Source organism: Magnolia sinica, chromosome 2 (genome assembly GCF_029962835.1).
Source record: "Magnolia sinica isolate HGM2019 chromosome 2, MsV1, whole genome shotgun sequence".
Lineage (NCBI taxonomy): Eukaryota > Viridiplantae > Streptophyta > Magnoliopsida > Magnoliales > Magnoliaceae > Magnolia > Magnolia sinica.
The window spans coordinates 46,714,532-46,740,587 of record NC_080574.1 but is presented as its reverse complement, the minus strand read 5'-3'; the positions used below and the strand labels follow the sequence as shown (position 1 = coordinate 46,740,587).

The window sequence follows — 26,056 nt, the reverse complement described above, 5'->3', positions numbered from 1 at the left end:
GATTTTTGGTTTCAACCTAGGACTGACGGTCGGCGAGGGATAGGTTTTGGCCTGGCCACCTTCACAGAAACCTCCCTGCCATCTATCTTGTGCCCATGTAAGACGCCCATGGCAGCCTTAGCATCGTCCTCATACATAAAACGAAGGAATGCATACACTCTCGATTTACTAGTTCCAGGGAATTGGGGAAGAAAAACCTCTGTCACTCTTCAGTACTGTTGAAATATCTTAAATAGGTCTTCAATGGTGCAGCTGAAAGGTAGATTCCCTATGAAAAGGTCCTTGCGATTTACCTCCCCTCACTTATTCCCCCAGAGGGAGGGGGTACGGCCCCTCGACCGCCCTCTCATGAAACCCTAAATCGCCCAATCGCTCCTGCTATCTTGAAGCCTCACCCTAGAGGCCTTTGCTGCAGTGAGTATGGTTGGTGTGGCACCACCGATGCATACTGCAGTAAAGGTTGCCAGAGCTAATGTCCGACACCACCAACCCCTGTACCTCCACCACTTCCAACTATTGCAACTCCTCCACCCCCTCCAGGCAGTGGCGGGAACCTTTAACTCCCTCACCCTCTGTCTCTCTTTGACGAGATGCTTAAGCACCAAAACGATGTGGCTTCTTTAGCCAGTGGCTTTATACTTACGATGCTTTCATATCCGCCGCAAATACCTTCCCTGAGTTTGCGGTGAATTATGATACAGAGACGGGTAGAAGGGAGATTGTAGCTTTCTTAGCACAAACCTCCCATGAAACAACTGGTAAATTTAATAAAGATTTAATAACTGGTCATTTATTCCTTTTTGTTCTTCAAATAAGTGCAGAATTATGAGTACTGATTGATTAATTGATTGTTACGTATATAGGGGGATGGGACAGTGCACCAGGTGGACCGTATGCTTGGGGATATTGCTTTGTTAGGGAAATTGGTGAACCTGATGGTTACTGTGTCCAAAATGTTCAATGGACATGCTTTCCCGGTCAGAGTTACTATGGTCAAGGACCCATCCAACTTTCATAGTGAGTATATCATCCTCCATGTTTACGCTTCAATCTTTTTTTCTTTTTCTTTTTTTAGCGGACTGAACCACTTTGTCCTGCGCGGATTAGGTGTTACATTTACTGTGGGGCCCACTTTGAAGATGTGTTGTATATCCATACTGTCCATCTATTTTTTCAGTCTATTTTAAGAAGTGGTTTAAAAAATTAAGCAGATCCAAATCTCGGGTTGACCATAAAATAGGAAACAGTGGTGATTGAACACTCACTATTAAAAACTTTTGAGGGTTCACCGTAAGCAGATCCCTAACGTTTATTTTACATCCAACCCGTTGATAAGGTCAACCAGACCTGAATGAAGGGAAAATACAAGGATCAGTTTGATTTGGATCTGCCGTCTAACTGAGATTTGGATCTGCTTAAGTTTCGGGAAAACAGACAGATCCAAATCTCAAGTGTACTGCATCACAGGAAAATAGTGGTGATTGAATGCACACCATTAAAAACTTGCTGAGGCTAAAAATGTTTTGGATTAAGTTGTGTTTTCCCTTCATCCATATTTTTGTGACATAATCAACAAGAATCAACAGGTTGGATAACAAATAAACATGACGGTGGGATCAGAAAGTTTTTAATGGTGTGAGTTCAATCACCACTATTTTTCGTTTGGTGTGGTCCACCTGAGATTTGGATGTTCTCATTATTTTTTATTATAACCTAAAATGATCTGGAAAAATGAATGAATGGTATCGATAAAACACATACATTATAATGGGGCCCATAGAGCACCAACCAGTAGCCACCACGCTATGGCAGCGTCAGTACGCAATTGGCGTTCGTTTGTCGCGTCTCTCGGCTGGAGTGTGACTTAAGTGGACACATTTTATTCATGCCAGATTTTCTTTCTCCCCTACACATTTCAGACAGATATTACTAACTGGCCATTCAAACCCTAATTTCAACCGACGTGGATTGCATACTGACATAAGCCCCACCATGATTACGTGTTTTATCCACCCCCTTCAGCCATTTTTTTTCTATATCATTTTAGGGCATCTGCCTGAAAAATGATGTAGATCCAAATCTCAGGTGTAGCACACCACAAGAAACAGTGGTGATTGAACGCTCACAGTAAAACGTTTCCATGGGCTACAAAAGTTCTGGACCTGACTAATATTTGTGTATTCCCTTCATTCAAATCCTTGTCACCTAATCAACAGTTGGATGCAAATATAAATTACAGTGCGCCTTTAGTGGGTCTTTAATCATCACTGACACTACAACAAAAGTCAGCTTAGCCGATACTATGGGTGGGTCATTTGCCGACGCTAACTAAGATCGGGCGCCGGTTGACGATCAAGTATAAATACCCTCCTAAAAGCCCTAACCCTCCTATTCTCCCCTCCCAACTCTCTCCCTCTCATCGCCCCTCTCTCTCTCTCTCTCTCTCTCTCTCTCTCTCTCTCTCTGTGTCTTTTACAGACCGGACCTAGGTTTTTCTCTCTCAATCTTTCTAGAACGGATTTGGATTTTTCTCTCAAGCTACAACAAATTTTCAATATAGATCTAGGGTTTTCTCTCGAGCAATTAGCGGATTATTTATGACCACATCTAGTCATAAGGTAATTTCAGCTATTTCTTACTCATATTATCAGAAATTGCATTGATAGGACCGTTTAATAAAGATCTGGGGCTTGAATGTGCCATCTTTTGAGAAACTAACAAATGGAAGTGCATCTCCTAGTTTTGAACATGCATTTGAAGGCATCCAGTTGTTGGCTCCAGATTAATCTAGTATAAAATGGTGGAAACATGGTATATGTTGGATATCAAATTATACAGAAATAATATATCCAGACGTGGGAACTGCACCTTTGATTCATTTGGTGACATATCCAAATATAATGTTTATCTTTCAAAGAAAAAAAAAAAAAAAAAGGAAAACAGGAAAAAATGTAAAAACATCAGAATCTTTCTTCTCTATTGTATCATGTGTATTTGTGCGTTTTTAACAAGTATGTTGATATTCTTATGTATTGAATCTTTATGGATTGTATTTCATTGTGTTGCAATTTGTGAGATCAATAATCCAGTTTTTTATGTGGTTGTTATTGTCTTACAAGGGGAGACAGGATATTTTAGTTGCATTACCTTAACCCTTAACCATGCTCTTAAAGGTGTTAACTTCTGCTTGTCTCATGTTTTACTTGATACTGGATGCATTTACTTCTCTTTAAATATGACTGCTTGTTTATTAGGTACAAGAAATTCAAAATGCAACAAATATACATTCTAGGATCTTTTTTCTATCATGTTTTATATTACATTCTTGAGAAGAGAATCTTTTGATATTATATTCTTCAACTCCAGTTGTGTGCCATGCAATTTTGATTGGAATAAAACATGGAACTAGTTGATCAGCCATGCAGAAGGAAAAGAATCCTAAAATGGGTTTTTGGAAAAATTGAAATCAGAGAATCACCAACTAAAAATAAGTAAAATTAACTGAATTTTATCAAAATCTTTTGGTTTTCACTACAGAAAAAAGATTATGTGTCCTAAATGTGTTCATCTTTACACTCTTAATGATTTGAGTTTCATCAATTCTAGGGTGGATTTTGGGGATTGGATAGAGAATAGCAGTGGAACATATAATAAGTGGGATGCAGTATCCACAACACAGGTATTTCCATTGGTCCATGATATTTGTTCCATTATTCCTTGACTTCCTTTGTTCTAAGATTATAAAGATGAAAAGAGAATTGCTTCTTTTCACTGGCTATGTAGATCCATATATCTGCTTGTATTGCAGTTACTTTTAATGGTTGAATAAAATAAATGATGAATGCTTCCTTGTGTATAACATATTTCAGTGAAATTCATATTAGCAAACTTTTCATTGCATTAGCTAATCTATTAGGGAATATCATATCAGAATACAATGACTTATTATCTAAGAAAAACATCATTGAAGTATATTGCTATATTTCTCAACCTGTAAAGGATCTCGTCTTTATTTATTTATTTATTTAAATTGAATTTGTTTATGTCTGAAGTTGTTTGTTTACTGTATTCTTCTCTTGCTTAGAATAACAAGTCAAAAATCAAGAAGGTGATTGAAGAGCTTGATGAAAAGAAGAAGGAAACTGTAAGTGCTATGGTTGAAAGCCCCTTTATGTTGTTAAATTTGTGGTGCCAAAAACACTACTTGTACTTTGTAAAATTATATAAATACAAATGTTCGAGACACAATATGGATGAAGCATGTATGGATGAAGCGAGTCTCAGTGTATGGATGTTGACTACATTAGTGAAGCACAATGCTCAACTCAAGATATGTCAAGCCATGACATTTTCTCAGTATATGGATGTTGACTACATTAGTGAAGCACAATGCTCAACTTAAGATATGTCAAGCCACGACATTGTCTCGCAAGATCGACTTCGAAAGACAAAACATGTTTACAAGTCAAGACTCCAGAATGTTCAACTGAATTTACAAGTTACAAGTCAAGATTCAAGATTGCGTAATTGACGCTTTTAAAAAAAAGCTACATTAAGATTTCAAGCTTCACTTTCTTTAAAGGTTACATATCTTAAGGGTTCAATATCCTTACTTCACTATTAAGATATGTTTGACCTTAGGTTGACATTTAGAGTAGGTCATTTCGGATACATAATACAAATGTTTTATATTTGGGAATCTGGTCTACTCTAGACTAGTCCTGGATCTTTCTCGACTAGTCCTAGCACTGCTTCGACCTGTCTAAGATTTTCCTGGACCAATCATAAGTTTGTTGCAAAAATTTAAAATTTTTTGTTAAGCTTCGAGCAGTCCTGGGGTCTGTTCGACCAGTCATATGAACAGTGTCGACTGTTCCTTCGACCAGTCGTGAACCTATGACTCAAACTACAGTAATGTATTTTGCTTGGCTTCGACTAGTCGTGATAAACCTAAGACCAGTCGAAGGTGTCCTTCGACCAGTCGTGAAACTGCCTTATCTTATCGCGCTCAAATTTTTAAATATCCGTTAGTTCTAAGACCAGTCGTAGCAATCTCTGGACCAGTCGAAGATGCGATTTGCTCACCTGTAAATAGAGCACGAATCTCTTAATATTGAGGACATCTGAAGTAATTGTAATCCGGCCTTCTGAGAGATAAGTTTGTACTCCATTTTAAGCTAAGTGTGCATATTTAATATTCTCTTTCTTTAGCTTTTTAAATTGATTTTGTTTCTTGTATTCTAATCTGATCTAAAAAGAGAAAGTGTTATTTTCCTTTTTCTGGAATCAAAATCAATTAAAGCTAGCCCATTTTGGTTTAATTTAAAATCTATTAGAACCTAGAACCATTATAAAGTGAGTATTAGACATTGAACTTTAACATTCGAACCTCTACTCCGACTTGGTTCTTCCGAGCTACTACAAAGGAGAAATCCAGGTATTTTACATTATTGTAATTTACTTTCTGTTTTTGATTTCTTTTGAGATTAAGCCAAAAAAATCTCATTGTGTTTGGTTATCTGAGGAGAGCCAGAAAACTCAGAAAGTGTGGGTTTTTGGATTGTGTAAGCCCAAGTTAAAAAGACACAACTGTGAAGGTTTTTGGTGAACCTGTGAAACATATTTTGATAGTGAACGCTAATATCCCCTGTGTGAGGATATTAGGAGTGAAGTGGCATTCTGTGTGATTGTTGTTTAACAGTTGGTGAACACACAGGAGAACCACTATAACACCTTGTGTATTGTAGTTTGAATGTTTGCTTAATTTCCTATCTTTTATCATTCAGGTTGTGGAATGTATGTGTTGATGTGAATGTTGTAATATTTACATTTCAAGCACAGTGGGGAATGTTGTAATAATTTAGATTTAAATTCTTACAAATTTTCAATTCTTTATTATTTATTTATTCCTCTTTAGTTTGAGTTTTTGATATAAAGAATGTTCTACAAATAAGGTTGTCCTGCCATAAACCCTTGGTTTTTATGGTGTAAGGTTGTCCTTAGAACTGCATTTGTTTCAATCTCTCAATACTTGATTATTGAGCTACTTTTCATTTTAAGCATTGTGAATTGATTTATTTTATTTGGTTATCATTTTTCCGCTGTTATAATCTAAATTTGGCATAGTCCTATTAACCCCCCCCCCCCCCCCCCTCTCTCTCTAGGACATATAGCTTGGCCTTTTCAGAAACATTAAAAGTTAGTTGGGTTAAAGTGAACAAGTGAGTCAACACTTCTCTACTCTCATGTTCCAGTTCATATTTTGTGCTTTCTAGTTGAAAATCAAGAATGCCATTTACTTTTGTTGGTATATTTCAGTGAGGTTGAAGCTTTGAATTGAATTTGTGTTCAAACTTCGGATATAAAGACTTTGTATCCATCTTTTCTACCCTTTTACCAGGCACAATGGCTAAGCTCGAACCGCTTAAGGGAGGTAGTTTCTTAGATGGTCTTGAGGTATGTGTTGCATTTGGAAGTGTGTACAAGCAGTCTTTGTTGGAGCTTAGTTGTCACACCCCAAACTCGGAAACTGGGCTCACAAAATTTTCAATTATCAAATCCGGTGCCATCAGCCTCCGTAGTACCCCATTGTCGGCTTCTAGCGTCTATACGCCATATTCCGATCCTGGGATCCTACAATGAAATTTTTTTTAATGTACATGTAGCTCGTAATAAGCATAACCACAAGTATACCCAAATCACAAATGCAACAACATCATCATCACATATCCACTAATATAAACTTTGAATACAATGCTGAAAGGAAAATACATATGTCAAAATAAAATCAAAGCTCCAGAAGACCGCTGTACGCTTCAAGCTCAACACTACTACAACCTAACATCACCTGCATGCATCTATCGTGCATAAGCTTATAGAAGCTTACAGGGTGGTGTAAGTGTGTGCACAAGGTAAGTGCCAAGTATTCAATACAATGCCAAAATCATATAATATCGAAAATACTGGTAATTCATAAATCGTACAATATCGGAATAAGCAGAAATACTGACAAGATCATAAATTATCAGAGTAAGTAAAACTACTGACAAGATCATAAATCATACAATAACAGAATAAGCGGGAATGCTGACAAGTCCATGAGTCAATCAATATTAGAATACGCAATATAGAACAACTATGCAAATGAGGAGTCATAAAGGGCCAAATATCAGATGCCAAGGATGCGATGCAATATCCAATTCCTGATGAGTTCATGAATAGCATTAGCCGTATCTAGACCATATAAATGCAGAAACATAGTAACCCAAAATGTCATATGCCACGGATGTAATACAATATACGGTGCGAATGGAATGACCATGCTGGAGTGTGAAGTCGGGATGATAATACGCAGTATCGCAGGCTATGGTGTCCATTACAAGGGACTTCTATCCAAACCAGTCCCATACCTATATTTAGATAGTCAGACTCAATGTGGTAAACTCCTGGTCTCAGGTTAGTCACGCGCTCCAACCAAAATCCTGACCATTACGAAGGTACATATAACAAATAGTTGCGCACTACCAGCCAAAGTGGATAGTGAATGAATGAATGAATGAGCATGCAACTCCTGCTCAATAAATTCACATATCAGTATTGTTCATCTTTACGATCATCATCGGGGTTTAGTACACTCCAAATGACACTGCCCCTCTCCCAGCAGCACAGTCCAAGTGAGCGTAAGAAACCTCACTATCCGTCTGGCCAATAGTCTACCAATACCTATCCGGCATGTCGATAGTGGACCCATTTATGAGCTGGTCAAACTCAGCCTAGCTATGCCCCCTACCCTCGGGCAGGTAAGGCCAAACCCCCTCCCAACCGACAATGACACGATAGGAGACGCAGCCTCTTGGTATTCGGCACTCGGGCGCTCATATTTCCACTTGGTCTTAATGCTGAGGCGTCCTTTGGTACCAAGAGGGTTTAGAAATTTTCACCCAGGGCCATCTATGACAGCCTGATGCTCGAACCAAACATTTCTAGTGTCCCATCTAGTCATCCACGATATGCCTGTGGAGGCTACGGCCATGATGTCACTAGAGCATATAGTAATCACAACACACAATGCAAGATGCATGAGTCATACAATCCAGTCATGCATCAATCCTGCGCATACTGTGCCCTCATGTGAGATAACCTCCACCTATCAAGGAGTCTCATAACAACCTGTCTAATGACATATGTAATGGTCAAACACATCTCATAACAAACATGCAGATGATGTGTATGAGCATGTATCATGATGTTATGTTGTCACATACTTGTAATCAGTATCAATAATAGATGCCGATGATTGACATCGATAATCGGTCTAACAAAGGGTCCTAAGGAAAGGTCATAATGTGGACATTTAACCATCATTGCTCATCAATGTGGATATTTAACCAACATTGCTCCTGAGGAGTGACCCACATAGGGCCAAACATATAGTGGCCCATGGCCTCACACAAGGGCCTCACATATACACCGCCATGGGCCACATCAAATGGGCTTCATATACAACACATAAAGCCTCATCAAATGAGTCATAAATACATCACATTGGGCCATACTACCGGGCCCTCGAATACATAATAAAGGGGGCGCAACACATGGGCCGTAACAATGGGCCTCCAATATGTCACTATAGGCCCCAACTCATGGGCCTCAAGACATCACAGTAGGCCACTACCCATGAGCCTCAAATATATCATAATGGGCCTCGTTTACATCAAGTGGGCCGCATCAATGAGCCGCACTAATGGGCCCTCATATACATTACAATGGGCCACAACCCATGGGCTTCATACAAGGTTCTCATGAAACAGCCCATGGCCCATGCAATAAATGGGCATTATCCACAATATTCTACACACTATGTTGGGCCCCAAGTAATGGCCCCAAGGCTTAAATACATCAAAATGGGCTACATGAGGGGCAGGCCATGGCCAAAAAACATCATGGCTAAGGAGAACATCCTTTTCATGCATTATGTTGGGCCTCATGGGCAACCCACATGCCTCAATTAAATAGCCAAGGTGTAACCAACATCCACCAATGTGTGCTTTACAAATCAGCCCAAAACTAGGCAAGTTGGGTGGGCGGCAAAGATTGAGTCACATATATCATATTGGGCCCTTATGGGGTGGCCCATGAAATCCAACAAAATAAATGGGTAGCATGTGCAACATATACAATATAACAGGCCCTCATGAGGCATCCTGTGGCCCAAAGAACCGATAAACAATGTGCTTCCTATACATCAAGGTGAGCCTCAAAACTGTACAATGGGTGGCCAATCATACACTAAATGGGGCCCTTGCACATCATAAATGAGTCTCACCAAAAGGTGGGTAGCATGGATATGGTACATTCAACATGATGTGACCCATTTGGAATATGGAATCCTACTCATAATGGAATCCATGACCCATACACAATCTAGAAAACGGATGGATAACGTGAGCATAAAACTTATATATGGTGGGCCTCACAAGGTGGCCCACTACCCCCAAATGGGTGAATAGTATGGGTATAACATATACATCGTAGTGGGCCTCATATGGCAGCCCCATGGTGGGACGCCCCAGCCCAACACACATCCTAATGGGCACCCACTTGATATTTGGACATGCTATAGCCATGTGGGATCACACTACCAAGCGGCCCATATCACATCAACACCAATGGGCCCCACACCGATGGCCAACGTGAATTTACAACGCTCACAAAAAGAGGGGCCATTTGGTAAGCGATCAGCCCAACAGGATGCTGGACCTACTAGATGGGTTGGATGGAATATAAGGTGGGCTTCATCAGTGGGCCTCATACATCATCAAATGGGTCAAATTAATCCAATGGGACGAATCAAGTGGGCCGATCAAATGACTGAATCAACTGGGTCGACACAAATGGGCCGAATCAAATGGGCCAATACAAATGGGCCAATACAGATGGGTCGAATCAACTGGGCCGATACAAATGGGCTGAATGAAATGGGCCAATACAGATGGGTCAAATCAACTGGGCCGATACAAATGGGCCGATACAGATAGGTTGAACCAACTGGGCCGAATCAAATGGGCCTATACAAATGGTCCGATACAAATGGGTCGAATCAACTGGGCCGAATCAACTGGGCCAAATCAAATGGGCCGAATCAAATGGGCTAAGTCGAATGGACCGAGTCGAGTTGGCCGCTTCAATGGGCTCATCTACGTCAGGTTGCATCACGTGGGCTCAAAATACATCATATCAGGCCTTATCAAGTGGGCCCCAAATATATCAAATCGGCCTTATCAACTGGGGCCCTATTAAATGGGCCATACCAACTACATGCTTCAACCATTATTAGAGATTATTTTAAAGCATTATATATAAAAATATCATATCGAAAGATCATCTAGACCATATCACAAATGACAGTGGTGATATTGATTTCTACTGTTGAATCCCAGTGGGCCTCACCGTAGTACTTATTTTCGATCTAATCTGTCCATAAGGTCATAAAGACCTGGATTTAGAGGAGAAACATATATCATATTGGTTCCAAAACTTCTGTAATCCCCAAAAGGGGTTTTAATGGTGGGTGTTCAACCCACTGCTTTTTGTAGTGTGGTCCACCTGATGACTGGATTTGTCGTATTTTTAGTCTCAAGCCTTGAGACAAACTCACCAGATGAATGGACGGTTTGTATGCAACACATGCATCAGTGGCTGCTCAAAGCTCCTGCCCGTCCCAGCATATAGGTGAACGGTTTAGATATAACACATGCATCACGGTGGAGCCGTGCTGCACCCAGCACGTCACCAGGGTGATTGCTGCACGTGCAGCAGTCACTACCAAAAAAATGAGCAAAGGCTACGGATGATTGGAGTCTTTAGCTACGGATTAAATCCGTAGCTAAAGACTCCAATCATCCGTAGCCTTTGCTCGTATTGATGGTCTCTTAGAAGTTCTATGAGGGGCCCACCACAATTTTTGTGTTCAATCTAATCCGTCCATACATTTTGAAAAATCATTTTAATGAGTTAGCTCAAAAATTAGATAAAGTTAAAGCCTAAGTGGACCACACCATAGGAAACAATGGAGATTGAGTGCCTTTTGGTGATTTGTGGTGTGGTCCATGTGAGTCTTCTATTGGCCTCATTTTTTGAGATAAATCCGTAAATAATTCGTTGAATTAAATGGAAGGCATAGATAAATGACATACGTCATGGTGGGCCACACGGAACCCCTAACATGACCGTTCATCTCAATTTGGTGGTCGCGTGCACAAAAAACAAAATAGCCCGCCTGCCCGTTGCATTTTTCATTCTCGCGCCCACCTCTCTCTCTATCTTCTCTCACTCCTTTCTCTCTATCTTCTCCCCACTTCTCTCTCTCGCTCCCTGCCCATCCTCGACTGCGTGAGGGACTCGTTCGGACGGCTCCACTTCTCTCTCTCTCTTTCCCTGCCCATCCTCAACCACGAGGTATTTCTCTCTCTCTCTCTCTCAATCTCTCTCAATCTCAATGTTGATTTATGAATTTGGGGATTTAGTAATTTGTGGATTTCCAATTCGAATATGGACCCTCATTTAGGGATTTGGGGATTTTAGGGCTTACAAATTTGAATGTGGACCTTGAATTTGGGTTTTTCTAATTTTACAAATTGGGGATTTGGGGATTTTAGGATTTTGTTTCATGGGCCGTGGATATTGTGAAGAAAACATTGATGGACCTTTTAGATTATGAAGAAAATGTTGAATCAATGGTTTTGTCGAATTCCGAGAACATCAAACAGTTAACAACAAGTTTTTTTTAAGCATATGCATACTCACGCATCAAAGCACTCTCTCACTATCCAGTTATATGCTTGCCTGTTCAGAACTCGCAATGGTTTCCACCAGCTTTCCATCTGATTCCATGGCCTTCTCATTTAGAACAACATTGATCCCAGTAGCTAGATCGATATTTTTGCATTTCGCGTCTCCACCGACATCTGATGTAGAATGAGTGGCCATTTGAATTTGATCAACCTCATCGGTCATCACCTTTTCTATGTTCCCTACAGCTGTTTGAGTCTGATTAACCTCATCCATCACTTTCTCTTCCATCTCCACCACAGCCAAGTTACCACCGTCTCCTGCGGCAGCTGTTAGGGGATGACCAACTTGCTTGATGGGAAGAGCATCTCGGTTTTGGCCTTCTGAAACAGAGGAATGATCCTCAACCAGTAACTTGGATTCGACATAACTATTACTATTTGCTGCATTATCTTCTTCACCTGCAGCTTCAACATGGTTCCTAAATCACAAGCTTTATCTTCCTCTACAACTTGAACATCATTTCTAGAATCACCTGCTAGATGATCAACTGGCATCTTCTCCTCCCTAGTCATTGAATTCAGAATGGTAGTCCCATCAAGACCCATGTCAGCTTGAAAAGGAATAGAGGGATTTTCGACCAAAGTGCCTATCAGGTTGTCGCTACTCCCAACAGGGAACTGATCTTCACTAGTATTAATCTCTTTGTGATTCTCACTGTCTAACAGAGTCGCCTTTTCCTCATTCACAGTGGCAGCACCAGTATCGGATAGGCTCATATTCATGCTAGTAACAAACATGAAATTAAAATTTAGATCGGGTAACACAGACCTTGTTAATTCCACAAGCGTACACACAGCCCCTCTACAAGCTGCCACATCTCTCAAATTGGCATGTGTGCCAAACAAGAAATCCCCCATCAGGTGGGCTTGCTCGTGTATATGTTCTGTCACCAAAATAGGCATGTACCACCATCGGGTACACTAGTCTATGAAACAAATGCATGACTAGAAAGAAAGATATTCGGCCAAGTTTCTTTTGTCATCTATTTGTTAGGTACACTTTGCATAGCCCACATGAAAACTACGGCTTGATCTTTTCACGAGGGAATATACACACAGGGCCTGCTTGATGGAATGCTTGGATTCTTGCATGCATATGCCACATTAGTATATGTGATCGCTTGTAGAGAAACTGATAGATGGTTTGGATCTCAAGCATGTACCACAATCCATAATGGTACTATGTGGCTTCTAGAGTTGCTGGGATATACAAGCATCACAAGGATACAAATGAGGATTCTGTGGATTTTCTTGCTTTCTTTTTTATTTGTGATGTATGCATTTCTATTCCCCAACTTCTTAGAGGGCATTATTGCAATCTTCTCTTAGGCACTTCACAAATAACCAAATTGTGGAAATTCATCAACCATGAATTTGTATATCTGCATCCAGACTGTCCACATCTTGTGCTCATAGTTGATAGAAAGTAAGCTGAAAATTACATCCATCAAATGATTCGAACCATCCATTTTGTGGTTGATGTCATACTTGGGTAGAGTGTTGGACCATGTAAACCAACAATATCTTTACATCAATACCATGGAGTTTAATAAACTAAATGCGTACCAGGAGATGTTGGGTCATTGTTGAATCTTGAGGAGGCTCAGAGACTTGTTCTTGCTCGTCTTCTCTCTCTTTACATCACTTTCAAGATAGGGAAGAAGTGGAAGACATAAGAGATGCTTGGGGACCAACACTTCTATATACAGGGGACTCTTAAGAACATTCAGCCCATCAAGGTTCCTTAGCCCTCAAGTCTCTATGCTTTTAGAATGCCCACACTTGCTAAGACCCCACCACATGAGTGTCTATGATCAGCCCATATTATGTAGGATATGATCAAATCATAAGTGGGGCTCACAAACATGCTCATTAGTTAAGATCCAACAACTTGATTCAATCTATTTAATCAAATCATTGATCTATGATGGCCCACTAAACGGACAATAGTCTTACATTCTCCTCTTGAGCCACATAGATCGATGCTTTACTTGTAAAAATGAGTTAAGTGTTAACTGACAATAGTCTTGGTATTAATTCCCTAGTAGGGGTGGCTAACAGTGAAGTGTTAACTGACAGTGGGGTGTACTAACAAGCTATAAAAAAATTAATTTAAAAAAAAAAAAAAGAGTTTGGAAATTTTTTTTTTTATTCAATTTTCTCATACCATAGAGGAATCCGAGCCATTTTAGGATGCAGTCCCAAAACTCAATCAGATCCAAATCTCAAGTGAAACACACAAGATCTTGTTTTTAGCACGATATAACTTTGTGCTTAGCATCTCCAAACTTTAGTGTCAGGTTGATTTTGTCCAAGAGGTTAATATGGTGCCTAGCTTGTTGTTTGGTTTTTGGTTTAAAAACTTGACACTTACACATCTTCATATTAGTTGAAGCTCGAATTGTTTTAATTTTTAAATCTTGTTAATTTTGAAAAGCTTCTCCATATTTATCTTTTTCATTTGAATGCATTTCAAATTGTATTGGATGGTATCAAGGTTTTATTGATGTTAAGTTTTACCTACTTGTCTCCTCTTTTATTCAACTATGGAACGTGGGTTTTTTTGTGTGTGTGTGTGTGGTTTCTTTTGCAAGAATAATACTTGATTTATATTTGATTCTAGGCAGATCTCCTTTTGTCATATGGCTATGAAGATGACTTAAAAGCCCTTATCCCACATGTCCCTCGACGCTACCAATGCCTTCTCATGTCTGCTACTTCAAGGTATGGTATCTCAATTCTTTGTGTACTGGATTTGAAAGCTCATTCCTTTTCATTCATCACTTACTGCTACCAGCTTTTAAAGTTCATATCTATGTTCTTGTACTACTTTAAAAAAAGTTCTTTGAATACTTTAATGGCTGTCAATGTCAATAGCCTTAAATGGTCATGTAGAAGAAATCAATTATACCTATTTACAAGTGCGGGCATGGTCCGGTGATCCAGCTGGTTGATCTGATGGACCACACCTTGGATGGAATGTGCTCCAACCAATTCTGGTTAATTTTTAACCAATTTACTGATTAAAGTCAGCCAAGTTGGATGGAGTCGATCAGACTGGGCCAGTTTTTTAGTACACGACAGTTTTCAGGATACTGCGTTAGTTGTAGTTTATCAGCTAACTTTGAAACTGTGCATAGGTTGCAAGCTGGGGTGCTTACCTGTTGAAAAGAAATGTATTGGCAATGTCCTTTGCAATGAGGGACTCACACGAGGCACAAGTGCAATTTGCTTTAGAAAGAGGTGTGCCTACCAAGGTACCCCTATTACTAAACTTGTCGCCGCTGCATGGGATTGGAACTTGGAACCGTAGGGAGCAACCTAGATCTAAGTCTCTTCATAACTTTTTGTTGATTTTATGCATGTCTTCTATATTCTAGGACTTATCTGGCAGTTGTTAGTTGACCTTCCAACACTGATACAACCAGATATGGTTATTCATCTGGGATTTCTTTCTGATGGATCTACTTACACTTGTTTACATCAAGAAAATCTTAGCTCTAAAAACATCTATTAACATCCTTTTAGAACTCAAGACTGCAAAAGATATTCATAAGACACTGATGTGCGATGCTCTTCACACTGTGATTGATTGACCTCATTGGTGGAGCCTGTACTTCCCTTCTTATAATTCTTCTAAAAATGTCAACAGTGACCAGATTTGGTATTATCTACTAATACCTTTAAAGTATATGGATCTCTAATAACTTCAACTTCCAAGAAGCATTTAATTTGGTAGGGTGCTATTTGCTTTAAAGTATAGGTGGATGTTGTACATTCCTGTATTGATTACTCAAGCATGACGGTTATGCACATTCTTTCAGGTGGATGTTGCATGTGGGAGGGTTGGAGCTGCATATTTTAGATTCAAGCATCTAGTACGTCTCTTGTCAAGAATACACATGTGTAGTTCATCAAACAATATATTATGTGATATCATGTGCATGATATCTATGTTGTAATTTTCCTCATGTATTTTGCTTAAAATCCATGTTTACGCATGATTCTCATGCATTGACATGGATTTGAGCTAAAAAAGATCGAAATGAAAATTTTGAGAAAACAGGGGAGATTTTCTTTTATAAAGTAAGTATTTGGGACCAAGTGGTTATGTATTTACTCCATTAAATTTGCTCGAAATTAATGAAGCAGACCCGGATGTGCGTCGGAGCTATCCGGATGAGCAGGGGTCCCTGAAAGGTGGGAACCGCTGTTATGATCATGATGTAGCTGTCCATTTCCTATGGACAGCATTGGAGGGGCCTGGCCATTTGGACAGGCTGTGTTTATGTATTTTATCGAAATTAATGAAGCAGACCCGGATGTGCGTCAGAGCTATTCGGAAGAGCGGGGTTCCCTGGAAAGAGGGAACCGCTATTATGACCATGATGAAGCTGTCCATTTTTTATGGACAGCATTGGAAGGGCCTGGCATTTGCGTCGGATGGCCGTGTTTATATCTGTATTTGCAGGGACCATACCCTTAACCTAAACCAAAACCTATGATCTAAAACCTTAACCTATAACCTAAACCTCAACCTTAACCTAAACCTAAACCTTAACTTAAAACCTAAAACCTAAACCTAAACCTATAACCTAAATCTATTCTCAAATCCCTAAACTTAAACCTACACCTAATCCTAATCTTAACTCCCTAACCTAAACCTATACCTAAACTTGAAAACCCAAACATAAACCCGATCCCGAACCCAAACCCGATTTCCTAAACCTAAACCTTATCCTATTCTCACTTCCCTAAACCTATATCTTATAACCTAAACCTAAACCTAAACCTAAACTTTAACCTATACCTATAACCTTAACCTAAACCAAAACCTATGACCTAAAACCTTAACCTATAACCTAAACCTCAACCTTAACTTAAACCTAAACCTTAACCTAAACATGTAACCTTAACCTAAAACCTAAAACCTAAACCTAAACCTATAACCTAAATGTATTCTCAAATCCCTAAACCTAAACCTACACCTAATCCTAATCTGAACTCCTTAACATAAACCTATACCTAAACTTGAAAACCCAAACATAAACCCGATCCCGAACCCAAACCCGATTTCCTAAACCTAAACCTTAACCTCTTCTCAATTCCTTAAACCTATATCTTATAACCTAAACCTAAACCTAAACCTAAACCTTAACCTATACCTATAACCTTAACCTAAACCAAAACCTATGACCTAAAACCTTAACCTATAACCTAAATCTCAACCTTAACTTTAACCTAAACCTATACCTAAACATATAACCTTAACCTAAAACCTAAAACCTAAAACTAAACCTAAAACCTAAATCTGTTCTCAAATCCCTAAACCTAAACCTACACCTAATCCTAATCTTAACTCCCTAACCTAAACCTATACCTAAACTTGAAAACCCAAACATAAACCCGATCCTGAACCCAAACCCGATTTCCTAAACCTAAACCTTAACCTATTCTCAATTCCCTAAACCTATATCTTATAATCTAAACCTAAACCTAAACCTAAACCTTAACCTATACCTATAACCTTAACCTTAACCAAAACCTATGACCTAAAACCTTAACCTATAACCTAAACCTAACCTAATAACCTAAACTTAAACTAAACTAAACTAACCTAAACCTAAAACCAAACCAAACCTAAACCTAAATCTAATCCAAACCTAAACCTAACCTAACTTAAACCTAAGGCATCTCATACCAACCAAATTAAACCAAACTAAACCCTAAAACCTATAACCATTCCTAAACCTAAACCTTAACCTTAATCCTAAACCTTACTTATAACCTAAACCTAACCTAAACCAACTAACCTATACCTAAACCTTAACCTAAACCAAACCACCTAAACTTAACCTAAACCTAACTAACTTAATAACCTAAACAACCAAACAAACCTAACCTAAAACTAAACTAACTAAACCTAAACCTAATCTATCTAATCCCTAACCTAAACCTAACCTAACTTAAAACCACTAAACCATCAACTAAACCCAACTAAACCACCAACCCAACCATTCTAAACCTAACTTAACCTTCCAATCCTAAACCTAACTTAACCTAACCTAAACCTAACCTAAACCTACCTATACCTAACCTTAACCTAAACCAAACCTAACCTAAACTTAACCTAAACCTAAACTACTTAACTTAACCTAAACCTAACCAAAACAATACAAACAAACAAAACAAACAATAACCACAACCACATACCACAACCAATAAACCAAAACCCACCAACCTTCAACAACTACTATCCAACTAAACAACAACAACTACACACTACTACAAACCAAACTACACAACACTATAACAACTAAAAATACAAACAAACAAACACAATAACCAACAACACATACCACAACCAATAAACCAAAACCCCACAACCTTCAACAACTACTATCCAACTACAACAACAACAACTACCACTACAACAAAGTGTGGCATTGCCGGCACATTTTTTCCGGTCTAAAACCTACAACTAAACCTAAAACCTAAATTATTCTCAAATCCCTAAACCTAAACCTACACCTAATCTTAATCTTAACTCCTAACCTAAACCTATACCTAAACTTGAAAACCCAAACATAAACCCGATCCGAACCCAAACCCGATTTCCTAAACCTAAACCTTAACCTTTCTCAATTCCTAAACCTATATCTTATAACCTAAACCTAAACCTAAACCTAAACCTTAACCTATACCTATAACCTTAACTAAACCAAAACCTAACCTAAACCTACCTAAACTTATAACCTCTAAACCTCATCCTAAACATATAACCTTAACCTAAAACCTAAAACCTAAACTAAACCTAAAACCTAAATTTCTTCTCAAATCCCTAAAAACCTACACCTAATCCTAATCTTAACTCCTAACCTAAACCTATACCTAAACTAAAACCAAACAAAACCTCACCAACCTTCAACAACTACTATCCAACTACAACAACAACAACTACCACTACTACAAACCAAACTACACAACACTATAACAAACCTTAAACTAAACATATAATCTTAACCTAAAACCTAAAACCAAAACCAAAACCTATAACCTAAATGTATTCTCAAATCCCTAAACCTAAACCTACACATAATCCTAATCTTAACTCCCTAACCTAAACCTATACCTAAACTTGAAAACCCAAACATAAACCCGATCCCGAACCCAAACCCGATTTCCTAAACCTAAACCTTAACCTCTTCTCAATTCCCTAAACCTATATCTTATAACCTAAACCTAAACCTAAACCTAAACCTTAACCTATACCTATAACCTTAACCTAAACCAAAACCTATGACCTAAAACCTTAACCTATAACCTAAATCTTAACCTTAACTTCAACCTAAACCTATACCTAAACATATAACCTTAACCTAAAACCTAAAACCTAAACCTAAACCTAAAACCTAAATCTATTCTCAAATCCCTAAACCTAAACCTACACCTAATCTTAATCTTAACTCCCTAACCTAAACCTATACCTAAACTTGAAAACCCAAACATAAACCCGATCCCGAACCCAAACCCGATTTCCTAAACCTAAACCTTAACCTATTCTCAATTCCCTAAACCTATATCTTATAACCTAAACCTAAACCTAAACCTAAACCTTAACCTATACCTATAACCTTAACCTAAACCAAAACCTATGACCTAAAACCTTAACCTATAACCTAAACCTCAACCTTAACCATTCTAAACCTAAACCTTAACCTCTAAACATATAACCTTAACCTAAAACCTAAAACCTAAACCAAAACCTATAACCTAAACTGACTATTCTCAAATCCCTAAACCTAAACCTAACCTAATCCTAATCTTAACTCCCTAACCTAAACCTATATCTAAACTTGAAAACCAAACATAAACCAACGATCCCGAACCCAAACCCGATTTCCTAAACCTAAACCTTAACCTATTCTCAATTCCCTAAACCTATATCTTATAACCTAAACCTAAACCTAAACCTAAACCTTAACCTATACCTATAACCTTAACCTAAACCAAAACCTATGACCTAAAACCTTAACCTATAACCTAAACCTCAACCTTAACTTAAACCTAAACCTTAACCTAAACATATAACCATAACCTAAAACCTAAAACCTAAACCTGAACCTATAACCTAAATGTATTCTCAAATCCCTAACCCTAAACCTATACCTAATCCTAATCTTAACTCCCTAACCTAAACCTATAGTTAAACTTGAAAACTCAAACATAAGCCCGATCCCGAACCCAAACCCGATTTCCTAAACCTAAACCTTAACCTATTCTCCTTTCCCTAAACCTATAACCTAAACTCAATTCCCTATACCTAAACCTGCACCTAATCCTAATCTTAACTCCTTAACCTAAATCTAAACCTAAACTTGAAAACCTAAACTTAAACCCAATCCCGTACCTGAACCCAATTTCCTAAACCTAAACCATAACCCATTCTCAAATCCAAAAACCTTTAACCTAAACCTAAACCTAAACCAAAACTTATAACCTAAACCCGAACCCATTCTCAAATCCTAAAACCTATAACCTAAACCAAAACCAAAACCTATAACCTAAGCCCAAACCCATTCTCAAATCCCAAAACCTATAACCTAAACCTAAACATATAACCTAAACCAAAACCTATAACCTAAACCCAAACCCATTCTCAAATCCCAAAACTTATAACCTAAACCTAAACCTAAACTTAAACCTATAACCTATAACATAAATCAAAACCTAAACCTAAACCTAAACCTAAAACCTAAACCTATAACCTATAACCTAAATCAAAACCTATTACCTTTCCCTAAAACCTTAACCTAAACCTATAACCTATAACCTAAATCAAAACCACAACCAAAACCTAAAACCAAAACCTATAACCTATAACCTAAATCAAAACATATAATCAAAACTAAAACGAAAACCTATAACCTAAACCAAAACCAAAACCCATAGTCTAAACCCGAACCCATTCTCAAATCTAAAAAACCTATAACCTAAACCAAAACCAAAACCTATAACCTAAACCCGAACTCATTCTCAAATCCCAAAACCAAAACCTAAACCTAAACCTAAACATAAAACCTAAACCTAAACCTATAACCTAAACTCAAATCCCTAAATCTAAACCTAAACCTAATCCAATAACCTAAACTCAAATCCCTAAACCTTAACTTATAACTTAACCTAAACCTATACTTATAACCTAAAACTATTCTCAAATCCCAAAACCTATAACCTAAACCTAACCTTTCCATAAACCGATAACCTAAACTCAATTCCCTAAACCTAAACCTAGACCTAAACCTAAACCTATAGCCTAAACTCAAATCCTTAAACCTTAACCTATAACCTAACTTAAACCTATACTTATAACCTAAAACTATTCCCAAATCCCAAAACCTATTACCTAAACCTAACCTTTCCCAAAACCTATAACTTAAACTCAATTCCCTAAAGTTAAACCTACACCTAATCCTAATCTCAACTCCCTAACCTAAACCTAAACCTAAACTTGAAAACCCAAACTTAAACTCAATCCCAAACCTGAACCCGATTTCCTAAACCTAAACCATAACCTATTCTCAAATCCAAAAACTTATAACCTAAACCTAAACCAAAACTAAAACTTATAACCTAAACCTGAACCCATTCTTAAATCCCAAAACCTATAACCTAATCCAAAACCAAAACCTATAACCTAAACCCGAACCCATTCTCAAATCCCAAAACCTATAACCTAAACCTAAACCTTAACCTAAACTTATAACCTAAACAAAAACCAAAACCTATAACCTAAGCCCGAACCCATTCTCAAATCCCAAAACCTATAACATAAACTTAAACCTATAACCTAAACCAAAACCTATAACCTAAACCAAAACCAAGACCTATAACCTAAACTTGAACTCATTCTCAAATCCCAAAACCTTTAACCTAAACCTAAACCTTAACATAAACCTATAACCTATAACCTAAATCAAAACCTATAACCTAAACCAAAACCAAAACCTATAACCTAAACCCGAATCCATTCTCAAATCCAAAAACCTATAACCTAAACCAAAACCTATAACCTAAACCCGAACCCATTCTCAAATCCCAAAACCTATAACCTAAACCTAAACCGTAACCTAATCCTATAACCTAAACTCAAATCCCTAAACCTTAACCTATAACCTAACCTTAACCTATAACCTAACCTAAACCTATACTTATAACCTAAAACTATTCCCAAATCCCAAAACCTATAACCTAAACCTAACCTAAACCTAAACCTATAACCTAAACTCAATTTCCTAAACCTAATCCTACACCTAATCCTAATCTCAACTCCCTAACCTAAACCTAAACCTAAACTTGAAAACCCAAACTTAAACCCAATCCCGAACCTGAACCCGATTTTCTAAACCTAAACCATAACCCATTCTCAATTCTCTTTAGCTATAACATATAACCTAAACCTAAACCTAAACCTAAACCTAACCTAAACTTATAACCTTTCCCTAAACCTTTAAGTTAAACCTAAACTTAAAACCTAAATGTATTCTCAAATCCTTAAACCCAAACCTACACCTAATCCTAATCTCAACTCCTTAACCTAAACCTAAACTTGAAAACTCAATCCTAAACCCGATCCTGAACCCGAACCCGATTTCCTAAACCTAAACCTTAACCTATAATCAAGTTCTCAAAAGCTATAACCTATAACCTAAACCTCGACCTTAACCTAAACCTAAACCAAAACCTATAACCTATAACCTAAACTTAATTATAACCTATAGCCTAACCTTAACCTAAACTTATAACCTAAACCTAAACCAAAACCTATAATCATATGGTGAGACCATTTCTTTTGTGTCAATTTCATTCTTTTTTGAGTTTTTTTTTTTAATACATTAAGAAAAAAAAATGGTTGTACATGATGCACTTCTTTCACTGTCTTTCTTTTCCCTAATGGGCATTCTAATTGATGAATGACATGACTGTTTGTAGGATGATGGAATATACGAAGCTGTTGAAATTTCAGGGTGAAGTCGAGCACATTTCTCTAGTGAAGCCAAAGATTTGTATTTTCAGCATTATTGTAATTGTACCTGTAATTGATTGTAATTGTAATTGATTGAATGAAGGATTGTAATTGTAATTAATTGAATGAAGGATTGTAATTAAATGAATGAATGATGTAATTGATTGAATGAAGGATTGTAATTGAATGAATGAATGATTGCAATCGAATGAATGAATGATTGTACAGGTAGTAACTGAATGAACAAATGATTTAATTTTTCAATGTACAAAATAGCTACGGATATTAACCATAGCCACTAATCAGACAGGTGTAGCCTTTTCAATTTTGGCATATTGCTACGAACTTTCAGCTACAAATAATATCCATAGTTATTTGAAGTTTTTGCTACAGATATAATTGCTATGGATTATATCTATAGCTGTTTATGCTATAGCTACGGATTAAATCCGTAGCCACCAATCAGACAGCTTAGCCTTTTCAATTTTGGCCTATTGTTACGGACTTTCAGCTACAAATAATATCCGTAGCTGTTTGAAGTTTTTGCTACAGATATAACTGCTACGGATTATATCTGTAGCTATTGAACCTATAGCTACGGATTAAATCCGTAGCCATAGGTTCTATACCTATTGTTATGGCACCTACGACGATGGTCGTGTTATGGAGTAGCTACGGACTAAAACCGTAGCCATAGGTCTATGGCTACGGATTTTATCCACACCTTCAAATCGAACAGTGTGGATGCAATAGGTGGGGTCCACGTCCCACGCTAGATGTACACAACAGCTATATAGCTACTGTACGTTGCAGCTATGGTTGCTGCAAACGGAGCAGGTGGGTCCCAGTTAGGGCCCACCATAATGTTTATCTGCCATATAAACCATTGATAAGGTCACACGGACCCAGATGAATAGGAAAAACAAATTTCATAACAACCCAAAGCTTCTGTGACAGCAAAAAGGGTTTCAATGGTAGATGCACAACCCCACTATTCTCTGCCGTGTGGGCCACTTGAGCTGCGTATGAGGTTGATTTTTGGGGTGGGGCCCACTGCCCTAAGGGGCCTACCAAATGCATGGTGTTGATGTTCCAACACACCTCACGGTGGGGCCCATGGCTGGGACATGGGTCCCTGCCCATTCACGCCAAAGTGCAGGATGCCCTGCGCGTCCTGTCAGCAGCAAAAGTGCTGCTTCTTTTATTTTTTTAAAAGGGGTGTTTTCCTGTGGCTTTTCACAGGTGGGGCCCACATCAGAAGAATCCATCCCACCCATTGGATTCAACAGTTCATAACAGATCTATCAAGCCCAATATTGAGCATGTTTCGGTGTATAAAAACATCGAAGTGAGTTTTCAACGGTAGAAAACACTATTTTCTAAGAAATGGCCCGCCAAATAAGCGGATTGGCTCCATTTTTCGGCTCAACGCCTAAAATGAGCTGAGTAATGGAATGGATGGCGTGGATAAGGTTCATACATCAAGGTGGGGCCTATATGAGTGGCCCACCCAAAAAGCTTAAATCAAGCTGATTTTATTTTTTATTTTTTACAAATCATGTCCAGAGATGTTGCCCACTGTTTGTTCACACTTCGCTCCCCAGACGGATAGCATGAATACTTTAATTAAGGTGGGTCCCACATGAACGTGGCCTACATGATTTAGATCAACCTGGTATGTGTGTTTTCCCATCATCCGGACCCTCCAAGAGGGGTAGTAAAGTGGGTTGGTCCCCATGTTTGGACAGCCATGGGGTCCATTTGATGGACGGTTTGGACACCACATACACTCATTAAATGAGCCACAAAATAAAGGAAGGAGAGAGAGAGAGAGAGGGAGAGAGAGAGAAAAGCACCCACCTCTAGATCAACTCCTTCCGCCTATGCAATCTAGAGCTCCAAGGGGACAATTTCGACAGTTGAGATGATGATCCAAGGGTTGGAATGGGTGGTAGGAAGGTGGGCCACACCAAGCTCTCATGATGGTTGAGACGTGGGTTGCTAGTTTTTAGAGAATGAGAGAGATGAGATAGAGGTGTAAGAGAGAGAGAGAGGTGATGTGACTGATGGAGTGATGGGGAGAGGAATGGTGATTGATGGGTGAATGTACTTAGTTGTAAGAGAGAGTTGACTTTAAGAGAGGAGTGGTTGTACTTGACATTGATTGATGAAGTGATGTGATATGTCGTAGAGATTACCTCGGTGTTTGCAACATGCGGCGTTTTCCTCGAACTGAACGTGGGCTCACATCTCCTGGCCCAGGTATCACCTCGTTGTGTGAGATGCAAAATCGGAACCGCGGTGACAGCGCGATCGCAAGGATACAAGTCTCTGGTTGAGTCGACTCAGATATATGGGACACGACTCAGGACCACACGCAAATGCCGGTAACAGGTCGAGGGTTACCGGAATTCGACCGGGAGTACCGCGGAAGCCTACGGAATGGTGCGGTCTAGGATACAGGTCTTATATTAGTGGAGGACAACGGTCTCTTCTTGTACTCTCTCTCATTTTAGCTCTGCTTCTCTTCAAACCAACACCTTTAATATTGTTGCTCACGGCCCAAAATGAAATGTTGAAGGTGTGGAGAATTCCTTTTTATATTGTTCGAGTTCATTACCATCTACCGTACCTTGCTTTAATGATGTTTGCTATCACTTCTACCTTTTGTATAGATGGACAAGGCTAATCTCAAGAGGAAGGTTGCAGAATTGGATGCGATCAAGTTCAGACTGTTGGATTGTATGTGTTGAAAAGAATTTTCTAGAGGGAACTTGGTGAAAGCACAAACATGGAAAATAATTCTTTCATTCTCTTTTCTGCTAGAGAACTCCTTGGAGATATTTTCTCTTTAATTCATAAGATCTCAGAGGTACTTCCCATCTGAATTTATGGCATATAAGCTAACTAGTTTTCATCATGTGCTTCTAAAAGAGCTGTCTTATCCTCTTGATTTCAGAATCGCTTGTTATTATTGGTGAATGCTTGAGACTTCTGGTTCTCCTACACGCATTGTCACAAGCAAGTGAACGTCAAAAAGATGTTACGAATTTACTACTGGAAGCAATAATCATGGTTGTGTCGGTGTCAACTGAAGTTCATTCATAGGTGGTGAAAGTTCTTATAACCATTTATGTTGATTTATTGGGCTTTAAATTATTTATTGGGATGGGCTCCT

General features: G+C 38.5%; 2 long non-coding RNA genes and 1 pseudogene across 7 annotated transcripts; 2 read left to right on the top strand and 1 right to left on the bottom strand.

Annotated features, from left to right (window-relative positions):
- The first annotated feature begins 243 nt into the window (after positions 1–243).
- LOC131225189 (endochitinase A-like) lies at positions 244–1,018 on the top strand (annotated as a pseudogene).
- A 2,375-nt stretch (positions 1,019–3,393) lies between these two features.
- Positions 3,394–25,919, top strand: LOC131237078 (uncharacterized). 6 transcript variants are annotated; one of them, XR_009167016.1, is made up of 5 exons: positions 3,394–3,679; positions 3,905–3,969; positions 6,430–6,494; positions 25,342–25,459; positions 25,554–25,919. It is a non-coding gene; the product is annotated as an uncharacterized LOC131237078 (long non-coding RNA). The 6 variants fall into 6 exon arrangements; XR_009167015.1 differs by having other exon boundaries at positions 3,403–3,969; positions 6,438–6,494; positions 25,554–25,918; XR_009167014.1 differs by having other exon boundaries at positions 3,403–3,969; positions 25,554–25,918.
- LOC131237079 (uncharacterized) lies at positions 4,044–6,507 on the bottom strand. Its single transcript, XR_009167017.1, has 2 exons — positions 6,422–6,507; positions 4,044–4,073 (listed from the first exon to the last, which is right to left on the bottom strand). It is a non-coding gene; the product is annotated as an uncharacterized LOC131237079 (long non-coding RNA).
- Positions 25,920–26,056: the final 137 nt, after the last annotated feature.